The sequence below is a fragment of the Anser cygnoides genome, chromosome 2, assembly GCF_040182565.1.
Source record: "Anser cygnoides isolate HZ-2024a breed goose chromosome 2, Taihu_goose_T2T_genome, whole genome shotgun sequence".
In the NCBI taxonomy this organism is placed as follows: Eukaryota; Metazoa; Chordata; class Aves; order Anseriformes; family Anatidae; genus Anser; species Anser cygnoides.
The window spans coordinates 157,321,251-157,334,300 of NC_089874.1; the positions used below are offsets into that span (position 1 = coordinate 157,321,251).

Sequence of the window (13,050 nt, forward strand, 5' to 3'; positions counted from 1 at the left end):
ACCTCGCATTGTGGTTTAGCCTTGGCAAGCAGCTAAAGCAAAAGCCATAAGTGCAAGCAAAACAAAGCAAGGAACTCATTCTCTACTTCCCATCGGCAGGCAAGTGTTCAGCCACTTCCAAGAAAGCAGTGCTCGTCATCCATAAAGGTTTCTTAAATAAGAGGTTTAAGTGACCTGAGCTGGATCCTTCTTACAAATAAATAGCTACTTTTTAATTGTGTACTCCAAATAGGTTTCACCTTCACCTTTTGGGAAAATAAAACAAACAAACAAACAAAAACAAAAACAAAAACAAAAACAGAAACAAAAAAAAAGTGTGGGGTCCTTATTTTTCAGGTGAATCAGGTGAATTTTTCAGATATTACCATCCATTGGTTAGTTCTTTTTATGCCTTTAAAAATTAAATTGAAGAGCCCTTTGTTTCCTGATATTTTTGTTAGCAATACACACTGATGAAATTCTTAAGCATATTTTAGATAAATTAAGAAGTCTGTGCTTTTAAGTAGTCTGCTGTCTTAGGGGATTTTCTAACCCCCTTGAATATATAGGTGGAGTTCTTTATTTCTATTTTTTTCTGAATTCTCTCAAACTTTTCAATATCATTTCCAAATTATGGATACCAGAACTGGTCATGCTATCATGCTAACTACTATACAGAAAAAGAAACAAACAAACAAAAAAACACCCTAACAACAAGAACAAATACAAAAAATGATCTGGCTCATTTCTGTGTCTGTTGCATTCAGAGGTTTTGCTGTCTTCTTTTCCTATGTCTTTGTGGAGAAGGCTGATGCTGGGCTTCTTGTCCAATATGAATAAGTCTTTTCAGAGCCATTGCTTTTAAGGGGGGAAACTATTCCTTCAGGCTGCATGACACACAACTTTTTTCTTGGATGTCTAATATTTCATTAGGCTGTATAAGAGTAATTAAATTGGTATTGTACTTTAGTATTAACATTTATTTTTATCTTTCCTACACCTTTCTTTGAGTCATCCACTAATTTTATCATCGGTAGTTTCACTCTTACTTCAGATGATCAACGTTAATATTGTTTAGGCAGAAAAAGTCAGTGTATGGACACTGGAAGTGAGGTCAGGTGACATGGGAGAGATGCTGTTGTGTAGCGAGATAATTTGTGCAGCCAAAGCACAATTACAATTGAAGCTGTCTAGTACTGTGGGATACAATAAAAAGGGCTTTTTAAAATATGTTGACAGCAAAAGGAGGAGCTGAGATAACATTGGTCTATCACTTGAGAAGGATGGTCACCTTAAAAATTGGGAAGTAAACAAAGCAGAGATATTTAATGCCTTCTTAGCCTCTGTCTTCAGCAACATGATGGGCTCTGGGACCCCTGGAGCCCTGAGTTGGAGGGCCCAGACTGCAGGAATTATAAACTCCCAGCCAACTCCAAACTTCTGCAGGATTTGCTGCTCCAGCTGGATGCATCTAAGTTTACAGAGCCCAATGGGATTCATACCTGGGTACCCAAAGAGCTGGCTGATGTCATCATGAGACTTTTCTCAATCATTTGTCAATGGTCTTGGGAATCTGGAAACATCCCAGTTGACTGGAAGCTGGCAAATGTTGTCCCAGTTTTCAAGAAGTGCAAGAAAGAAGACCCTGGTAATTACAGTCCTGTCAGTCTCACTTCAGTGACTGGTAAAATTATGGAGAAAATTATTCTGGGAGTTACTGAAAAACACCTGAAGGACAACGCATTCATTGGCCACAGCCAGCGTGAGTTCATGAGGGAAAAGTCCTGTTTAATGAACCTAATTTCCTTTTCTGACAAGGTTATCCACCTAGTTGACCAGGGGAAGATATTTGATGCGTTCATTTCAGATTTCAACAAAGCTTTTAATACTGTTTCTCACTGTACCCTTTTGGAAAAAATGTCAAGCATGCAGCTAGGCAAATGCAAAATACAATGGGTGTATATCCCAGATATATGTACAGACCAGGGAATGAGAGGTTGGAGAGCAGCCCCACAGAAAATGATCTGGGATATTTGGTCAACAGCAAGATGAATATGAGCCAGCAGTGTACCCTGGCATCCAAAAGGGCCAACTGTATCCTGGCGAGCATCAAGCACTGCATTGGTAGCCAACTGAGGAAAGGGATTGTCCCACTCTGCTCTGCGCTGATGCAACCTTACCTTGAGTACTGTGTGCAGTTTGGGGCACCACAGTATAAAAAGAACATGAAACTGTTAGAGAGTGTTCAGAGGAGGACTACAAATATGGTGAAGGGTCTAGAGGACGAGACGTATGAGTAGTGGCTAAGGTCACTTTTTTTGTTCGGCCTACAGAAGAGGAGACAGGAGAGCGCTCATCATGATTTATATAACTTTCTCACAAGGGGAATGGAGGGGGAGGCACTGATCTCTTCTCTTTGGTAATCAGTGACAGGACCCAAGGAAATGGCATGAAGGTGCATCAGAGTACATTGAGATTGGGTATTAGTAAAAGGTTCTTCTTTGAAAGGGTGGTTGGGCACTGGAGCAGGTTCCCCGGGGTAATGGTCGTGGCACTGAGCCTGCTGGAGTTCAAGAAGTATTTGGACAACGCTCTCAGACGTAAAGTTTGCTTTTGAGGTGGTCCTGTGTGGAGCCAGGTGTTGGACTCGATGGTCCTTGTAGGTCCCTTCCAACTTGGGATATTCTGATTCTACGATTCTATGATTGTATGAATAGAGTATGATCCAATTATTGATCTTTACAGAATCCTGCTAACATAAAACTCAACCTGACCTGAATGTTGACTTATTAAAATGTCAGATAGATATACTTCACCCTTTAAATACACATATTGTGATCTGTATGCTGATATTTTCAAGTTGAAATATCACGTTTTGTTAAGTGAAATGTCTATGTGTACTATATTAAAGCAGATATCTTTACCAATACAGTTTGCTATCAGAGTAAGATTTGACAGAGAGGGAGTAAATAATTTATTTGCTTGTGTTTTTTGGATTATGGTAGGGCTAAAATATCTGAAAATTCATAAAATTAGTCTTTACTCTTTCTTGACTGAAAACGTGCAGTTTTATCAGCACCTCCATTAAACTTCTCCTATAGAACTCCCAATTATCATTCATATTCTTAATTACAATTTTAACTTTACTCTTAGCTATAATCTGAAGTTTAGTTCCTTGGGGTAAACCATTCTTCTTGTAATTTTAGATCATCCTTTGTTCAGCACACATTAAAAAAATAAGATCTTGATCACTGATTCCTAGTCAACTTCCTCTAGTCTAGTGAACCTATCTTTATCAATGATAATGAAATCCCCAAAAAATCATCATTAAGATTACTTTAGTTACACAGATGAAGAATGAGACTAAATGATTGACTCAAGACTATTCAGAAACTCTTTTTTCAAAGACAGTGTAGCACAAAGCTTCTCAATCTTAAATTAGTGCCTTCAACAAAAGATCATCCTGTCAAACATAATATTGGCCCCACATCTATCTGAACCCCCACCTGTTTCCAAATATGAACAGATGGCAGATAGAAATTTTTCATGTGCAATTTTATTCCCCAGGTGGTATGGCTTTAAAAAGTTCTAAAAAAGAATTCCACAATAATTGCAAGATCATGCTGGAGTACACCAAACACTCACAATGTAAATCCCTTTACAAGATACCTTTCTTTTTTTTTTCTTAGTCAGCAGGTACATTATCACAAAATACTATGGAAATTTTAATTAGTGATTGAAATGACAGAGCAAGCACTTAATTGCTCATTAATATTTTATTTATTACAACTTCATGAAACATCAAATTGCATTTAAATGAGGCATACACGATAACATGCACAATGATGTACTTTGTGATAACATATTGATAAACATATTTCTGTAAATGCCATTACTACTTTGAGTGTTGGTTCGGGAGCACAGGGTTTGAACATGCCATGACCTCTTAATTTTTGCAAGCCAAAATAAGTTTTATATTTCAGTAGTTTGGTATGTAAAAAGGATGAGGACATACTAGGAGTCTTGTGGGAGACATTATATTCAAAGTTAGCAATTTTGAGCAAACTCTGACTGCCATAGTGGGCCTTGTGCTAATGCTCAAGATACCTGTTGGTTAACATGAATGTCTGCTGTTTAACTTCAGATACGTAACAATAAACAGGAGCATGCTGGAAGGCTCTAGATATGAACTGTTCCTAGACACATGTAGGTAGTTATGTTCTGGTTGGTATTAAAAAAAGAGTCCTGTTAAAACAAACATATGGTTTTATTTCTTATACGAGATATAAGGAGTCACAGTAGTAATCTCTCTGTTGATAGGGACTGCTGAGCATTAAAAAAACTTTATTTTAGTTATGAACCACGTTTCTAGCAGGTCTCTGCTGCAGAGCAGAAACAGTCAACTTTGCAAGGAACAACTGCGTGCAGATGTTATGGCTATCATGTTGGCCATCAAACTAGAGTTTTGAAACACTGGTCAGTACAACCTCCTATAAAGTGGGGGAAAAAGCTGGAACAGGTGAATTCTATGTGGTGGCTTGTGCTATACTACAAGCAGTAGTGAGAGTTGATATTCTAGAAAGCATCTAAACTTTTTGCTTTTATGAAAGAGATAATGCAGTTGTTACTAGTGCTCAAGACTGGTGTGACTTATTTAGCATCTTGTCTATCTTGACACAGATAAACCTCATATATAGTGTTTTAAATATGTGAAATAGAAATGGAAGGTTATGTTAAGAACAGAAGAAATTGTTGGGAAATGAACCAGTCCCCTTAAATGAAGTATTTTACCTCCACAAGTAGTCAGTAAAAAGCACTAAAGTGTCTCTGACAGCCTGCTTAGCATTATCCAGTTTCACTAAATTAAGTCCCTCAACAGAAAAGACTTGTGAATATAGTCTGCAGAGCATTTGAGCAAACTGTGATGAACTCAAGCCAGTGTCACAGTGAGAACACACTGCAGGTCAGGATGCAGAAATAACTGTAAGATAATAGAGGAAGTAAAAAGTAGAATGCTCAGGAAAAAAAAAAAAAAAAAAAAAAGGAAAGGAAAGGAAAGGAAAGGAAAGGAAAGGAAAGGAAAGGAAAGGAAAGGAAAGGAAAGGAAAGGAAAGGAAAGGAAAGGAAAGGAAAGGAAAGGAAAGGAAAGGAAAGGAAAGGAAAGGAAAGGAAAGGAAAGGAAAGGAAAGGAAAGGAAAGGAAAGGAAAGGAAAGGAAAGGAAAGGAAAGGAAAGGAAAGGAAAGGAAAGGAAAGGAAAGGAAAGGAAAGGAAAGGAAAGGAAAGGAAAGGAAAGGAAAGGAAAGGAAAGGAAAGGAAAGGAATAAAATAGTTCAAAAAAGAAGGAAAAAAAAAAAAAACAGACCATCAATCAAACAAATGTTTTTCCAACCCCCAAGCACACTGAGAACTGTTTTTTTTTTTTTTTTTTTTTTTTTTTTCTGGCATTTTGTCCACCCTAGACATTGCAGAAACATACAGTGATTTTTTAAAATGTAATGCAGGGCTTGTTTCAATTGTTATTTATTATACCTTATTTGTATTTTGATATCATTAATAACATACATATAAAATATGCATTTATAAATTTCTATATTGGGAACTCACCTGGGCTATAGGTAATGCATTACTTTGCGCTGAAAAATAACTACATAAAATCCTATTAGGGACTGCCCTAACCACTAGGATAGATATTCATTTCCACACTTGCTTTCTCTCCTTATCAGAATACAAAAATATCTGTAAATTGAATTTAAGAAAATAATATAAATAAATTAAATTGATTAAGATTAAGATTAAAAGAAATATATATATCTTCTTCATAAAACACTTTCTGTGATGGGATCTACTATCCTGGATCTGGGCATATGTCTGGGCATAATTTAGGAAGTGCTCTAAATTCTATGTTCTGTTAAGCACTCCCACTCCTTCTCTCTTTATTTACTTCTTTCTGTATCTTCTACAGAAAACCTTCTGTCTAGTGCTCGGTATGTTATAAGTCTTCTGGCACTTTTAAAGATAACATCCTGGTTGAAGTCTAATTATCAATACAGACAAATATTTAGTTTGTGACTGTATCTTGGCATGAAGATCCTCAGCTTTGTCAAGATTTGTCAAGAGGCAGTTCTGGCCACATGCTGCAGCTGAGAGTGAGACACAGGTCAGGGACATCAGTCTAGCTAGCACCAGCAGAAGCTAAATAAAGATTATTTTCTTTCCCCTCCACTCCAATTATTTAATGTCCACAAGCTGGGATTTAAAATGATGTATTTTAGGAGTCAATGGGAGATCTGGATTAGGTTTGGAGGATCATTTCAGCAGGCAGTTTGGGACCATGGTATCATAGGATAGATAATTCAGGCTGGAAGAGACTTCAGAAGTCTCTAGCCCCAAATTTGCAAGGACAGCTGTGGCATCAGAGCAGGTTACACAGGTCTTTATCCAGTTTGGTCTTGAAAGACATATGGTATTTAAATGCTAGCTGATTTTTTTTTTCTTCCTTTTATTTTTTTGTTTTTATGTTCAAATTCCTCTCTTTGATTCAGACTCCATCATACGCAGCGTTGCCTACTGTTGTAGTTTAACCCTGGCAAGCAGCTAAGGACCACACAGCCACTCACTCTCACCAGCTTTTTGTGCATCCCCAGGCTCCTTGCTGGCAGGGCAGTACAAGAAGTAGGAAAGTCCTCAGCTCTGTTTAAGCACTGCTCTGCAACAACTAAAACATAGTTTTAGTGTTATCACAACTGTTTTAATCAAAAATCCCAAATGGAACATCATTCAAGCCTTTAGGAAGAAAATTACCTTATCCCAGCCAAACACGACACCTACAAAAATACTTGAGTCAGACACAAGTTTGTTATGTGCAGACTCTGAAACAGCCAGATGTGAGATGTAAATCATCCTATTGCTGTACAGTAGTATTAGCTCAGGTCTGAGCATCACTCCAGACTTTTAACCTCTCTACAATCTCTCCTCTGTGCACAAAATTCAGCGTTGTTGTTCCCCATATACTGTTGAGTAAGATCAAGTATGCTGCCTCATATCTGGGCAGCAAGCCGGCTGGACTAATTAGCAGAGCTTTAAACTAGATTCAGCAGGGGAAGGGAATGAGTGACAGAGAAGAACCAGGAAACACTGACACTTTAGGAACCAATAGGTGACCAATCTGTGACTTGTCTCAAAGGAATTACGGAGGGCTTCTCTAAAAAGGTGATGCAGCTGGTAGCCCAGCTGAAGTGCCTCTACACCAATGCATGCAGCTTGGGAAACAAGAAGAAAGAGTTGGAAACTACAGTGCAATTAGAAAACTATGATTTAATTGCTATCATGGAAATGTGGTAGGACAAATCACACAACTGGAATACTTCAATAAGCTATAAAGCAATATATAAGCAAAATACAAGCAATATATTAGCAAAATATAAGCAATATACACGGGCAATAGGCTTTTCAGAAGAGAGAGGCAGGGAAGGTAGGGGGAAGATGTTGCCCTCTATGTTAAGAAATTGATAGATTGCCAAGAGCTGCTCAGAGGAACAACCATGAACAAGTTGAGAGCTTGTGGGTAAAAGTTAAGGACTGGACCAATAAAGGACACCTTGTGGCTGGGGTTTACTATAGACCAGCTGATCAAGGGGAGCATGTTAACGAGTCCTTCTTGCCTCAGCTATAAGAAGCACTAGCAGGCTCACATACTGATAGGGGATTTCAGCCACCTAGATGCCTGCTGGGAAAACAACACAGCAGGCTGTAAGCAATCCAGGAGACTCCTAGGGAGTATCGAAGATAACTTCCTTGTCCAGGTGTTAGAAAAACCAAGCAGAGGAGAAGCACTACTGGATGTGGTGCTCACCAGTGCAGATAAACTCATTAAAGAGGTTAAGATTGGAGGCAGTCTGGGCAGCAGTGACCACGTTCCAGTAGAAAACAAGCCATTCTATGAATCTATGATATCAATTCATTGCATGGAACCTGTTCTGAGTTAGAGAATAATTAGAAAAAGACATGAGACCAATGCAGCAGAGAGCATCTGCAGTGTTGTCTCTCTCCTCAGCCTTCTAGAAATACTTCAAGCTGCCTTGAATTTGACTTATCCTATGATGTTGAGTACCTTCTGCTTGGAGAAAAATCTTTCAAAACCTGGGCAATCCCACCATATCAGGTCGTATCTACACTACCAGTATCATTTCAAAATTCATTCAAAAAATGGGTATTATGCTTATTTATTTCTGAGAGTCAGAAATTGTCTGTATTCTGTAAATAACAAGCCTTGCTGATTCAAAGATAGACTGCACAATTCTGTTTAAAGAAGTAGAATATCTTCTGGGTTCGTCTTATTCCAGATCATGACCAGACAAATCTACTGTTTATCATTGATAGGATGTTCCCCTCTGTTTCTCCCTGTGACTGGTCAAGAATGAATCCAGCACCTCCAGCTCATGATTTACATTTAGGAAAGGCAAACAGAGACAAACAGGAAGGAAAAAATATGAATGTAATATATCCTGGATAATAAGGTGTCTGTTTGTGAAGCAGCAGTGTCAAGAAAAAAATGAGACATTTTAAGATTCAGCACACAGGTAAAAGAAAATCTCTAAATACAGTTACACATCTTGGTTGATTTTAAACATTTTTGAGTTACTTAGGAGAGTTTTCCTCATTTAATCAAAGAAATTAAATAAAATCTCTGTAAATCTTTTTTTTTTTTAATAATTTCCTTGTTTTTGTGTTTGTGGGTATGTTTATTTATTCACCTTCAGTACACTGAATTTATATAATACAGATGTACCTTTAAATATGTAATTACTTTTCTTTGCCTACTGCTGCAGAGCTTTCCTTGGGGGAAAGGTATCAGAAGAACAGTTATCTGCACCTCGGATGAAGTGGAAAATTTAGTTGTAAGTGGCATTTACTGCTCTCTTCAGTAGCAATAATCCAACCATTGAAACGTTACTAAGATTGCTTCTTTTGACCCTTTTTAACAAGATCACAGCTTTCAGCATTTCAAGTACCCTTATCAACCAGACCCAGCAGTGGCTTCAGGAAAGGCATTACCGGATCCAGGAAGCTTTAAGGTGTCAGAGGGAGTCAATCAGCCCCACTACTAAGCAATTCTTATAAAAAATCCTTTGCTCTTTACTTTGTGTGATTGTTCCCTTCCTCATTGACGTGGGGGCTGTAAGGTTGGTGGAAGAAAGAACCTTGTGAGCAATGTACAAGCTTTTTCTCAACATAAGTGACTTTTATGAAACCTCAGCTTATTAAGGCAGCTACTAAAGTGTGTACATTGGAAGTGATGTGATTGAAAAGCCTTCAGAGATGAGGTCTGCAAAACACTAAGCAACCTTTAAGGCTGTCAGAGTAGAAATCAGCATGTCCCATCAGCATGGTCTGTATGAAGTTTATATTGTGGCACAAAAGTCACAGAAAATTTCCTCTCTCTTCCCACCTCCTTAATTGCAGAATGTTCCTATGTTCAAGGGAAATATACATTGATATTGTGATTTACAACAGCAGGTGAAGGCACTCCACGATAGAAGATAACGTTTCTCAGCATTGAAAGTTAGAGGTCGACGAAGAAGTAGGTGTTGAACACAATTAATGCTTTGGGATAATTTAACAACGTTTTCAAAGTTCAAAATCACAGAGGCTTTTGGACTTCTAAAGCTGGTGAGAACTAGAAAGAGGACTTGGGGAAATTTAACTTGAATATTCTGTTCTTTGAAGATATCAAAGGAACTCCAAACTCTTGTTTGGTCTGTCGGGAAAAGAAAGGAAGCATAAGGGTTATATTCATGTCTTCGTGTTTTTCCATGGATCACTACTGTATTTGTATCTGTACTGTATATCTTGCAACTTTTACATGGGTTAACTGATCTTTGATTCCATTACAAAATATTTCAAGATCCATAACCAAAAAATGCTGGATAAAAAATAATTATTCTAATCACACTAGTATGGTAATTGCTGATCATTGAATTGTTGATTACATAGAAATGTACAATAATTTATTATTTTTATTATTATTATTATTTTAAATCTAAACAAGTAATGCTAAGGAAAATCAAATCTCACAAGTTTTCTCATATCATGCATAGTCTATTCAAATTCAATTGTATATTTCATCTAAATAATGAAAACTCACATAAGTAAGTTATATAGCATCCAAAATTATTATTATTGAAGTTTATTAAAAAATGCAATATTTTTCATATGTTCTCTATCCTTCGAAGATTTTTAATAAAGTTGAGAATGACATTCTACAGAACTGTCAAGCAGTATTCAATGGATTTGATGCAGAAATCACAGAATCACAGAATGGTTGAGGTTGAAAGGGACCTCTGGAAATCATCTAGTCCACTCTCTCTGCCAAGCAGGGTCACCTAGAGCACATTGCACAGGATGGCATCCAGGCGGGTTTTGAATATCTCCAGAGAAGGAGACTCCACAACCTCTCTGGGCAACCAGTCCCAGTGCTCTGTCACCCTCAAAGTAAAGAAATGCCCTCTCATATTCAGCTGGAACTTCCTGTGCTTCAGTTTGTGCCCGTTGCCTCTTGTCCTGGGCACAACCGAAAAGAGTCTGGCATCATCTTCTTCGCTCTCCCTTCAGATATTTATACACATTGATGAGATCCCCATCAGTCCTTTATTCTCCAAGCTAAACAGGCCCAGGTCTCTCAGCCTCTCCTCATATGATGGATTCTCCAGGACCCTTGTATGACTGACGCTCCAGTCCCTGAATCATCTTAGTAGCCCTTCGCTGCATGCACTCCACTACCTACATGATCATGAAATACAATTGAAAATCATTAAGTATAGTTGAAAAGCCTGGAAATGGTAGGTGAAGTCAAGGCCTGCCTAAGCCTACAAGAAACACCGCGGTAGTGAATATGCACTATAAAGATGTACTCCACGTGTCATTAAACCATCTTTGATTCCTGGGACGGAGTGTACATTCTAGAAAGCAGCTTTGCAGAAAAGGAGCTGGGGGTCCTGGTAGACATCAAATTGAACATGAGTCAACAATGTGCTCTTATTACTAAGAAGGCTAATGGTATCCTGGGCTGCATTATGCAAAGTATTGCCAGCAGGCTGAGGGAGGTGATCCCCTCTACTCAGCACTGGTGAGGACACATCTGGAGTACTGTGTCCAGTTCTGGGCTCCCCAGTATAAGAGAGACACGGATATATTGAAGGAAGTCCAGTTCTATGGGCCATCAAGATGATGAAGGGACTGCTGGAGCATCTCTCCTATGAGAGAGGCTCAGACAGTTGGGACTGTTCAACCCGAAGAAGAAAAGGTTCAGGGTGGATCTTATCATTGTCTATAAATATCTGAAGGGAGTTTCAAAAGAAGATGAAGCTAGGCTCTTTTCAGTGGTGCCAGGACAGGAGGCAATGGGCACAAACTAGAATATAGGAGGCTCCCTCTAAACATTAGGAAACACTTTACTGTGCAGGTGATCAAGCGTTGGCACAGGTTGCTCTGAGAGGTTGTGGATTCTCCTACTCTGGAAATATTCAAAGCCATCCGGACGTAGACCTGGGCAACTGAGTCTAGGTTTCCCTGCTTGACCAAGTGTTGACCAGATGACCTTCAGGTCTCAACCATTCTTTGATGCAGTATACCCACAGTTATATCAACTACCTACTGCTATATTAACCAGAGGCAATAATTAAGAAAATTAAGTAATTTTTTTCACACTTTTCTGGAATTCTTTGCTCCTTATTGCCCAACTCTGTCACCAGAACATCTCAAATCCTCTTACCTCAAGAACAGTAAGAGGAATTAATTCTCTATAAATATTTTTGTACAATAAAGCTGAAAAAATATGAGGTGAAAAGAGATGGGGTAAACATCTGAAGTTGGCTGCAACTTCATTTTCATGGGAGATTTATTTTAATAGGGAAAAAAAAAGATTTTTTTTTCAAATGGCTGAAATGGTCAGTTCTCTTTTTTTATCTATATTCTAAAATACAAATTGAGATTTAAAAAAATCTCATATTGAAATATAATATTTATATTTATATTTTCTATTTCCATTATTCAGAAAGAAACACCTGTCCAAAACGTGCTTTAAATTTGAAATACTAATTGAAATTAATTTGAATTTGCAAATAGTAGAGCCTTTCTATTTGCAAATTTGCAAATAGAAAGGCTCTTAGGCTAAAAATACTTTCCCAGTACTAATCAAAATTTGCTGAGTGAAATTCTGATTCTTTAGAAGTCAATGACCTCTTTTCATTGACTTCACTAACATGAAGAATGAAATCTTATTTATTGCCCCTTTCATTTCCTTTTAGTACACTACTCTGTTTTTCAAAGTTTGCTATTTCTCAGCTTAACAGGAATACTTTCCTTCCTACCATAAAAAAGGTTAAAGGTGTATGCAGCAATGGAGTAATTTTTAGCATATCTAATATGAGATATATTTCATGAAAACTGAAATTAAAGTAAGTTATTTTAACTGGGCATGCTCGAGAAGAGATTTTTTTTGGCTAGGAATAATATTTGTACATTCGTTGTAATTTGGGATTAGTATTTTTTCACCAACACTGTTCTGTAAGGTGAACCTGGTATTGTAAACCTCAATGTTAGAATTGTATATTCCTTTCTATTTTCCTGAATCTATATATAGAGTTTGGGAGTGCTCAGTACAGCAACATTCAAGGGATTTGTTTACACATTCAGTGAAGATCAATATATTTTCAATATGCCTAGAATAGCTTAATGAGTGTCCTGAAAACCTTATGAAAGATGAAAAATTGATTGGATGTGATTTTTGTTTGAGACCACCTATGAACTCATTGATTTTTGTTGGATGTCAACTTTGCAAAATGCTTCTTAGAAGTTTTCAACTTTGAAACATCTGTGGTGAAATTAAAAGCCCACCTGAGTCAATAAAAAGCTTTGATATCCTTCTGGTGTTGAGAAGTTTCAGCAAGTAAGCACATTTTGTAAAAAGTATTACACATTAGTATCTGGAGATCCCTTCCTTCAAAACATGCATTTCCTATTCAATGTTAGCTGAGCTCACAGCAACATTCAAAGAAAGAGAAAAGGGAAGG

At 37.6% G+C, this 13,050-nt stretch overlaps 1 long non-coding RNA gene across 1 annotated transcript; it reads left to right on the forward strand.

Annotated features, from left to right (window-relative positions):
* Positions 1-8,447: 8,447 nt before the first annotated feature.
* LOC106043270 (uncharacterized) lies at positions 8,448-10,197 on the forward strand. The gene is made up of 3 exons (XR_001211598.3): positions 8,448-8,559; positions 8,809-8,877; positions 8,966-10,197. It is a non-coding gene; the product is annotated as an uncharacterized lncRNA (long non-coding RNA).
* The last annotated feature ends 2,853 nt before the right edge of the window (positions 10,198-13,050 follow it).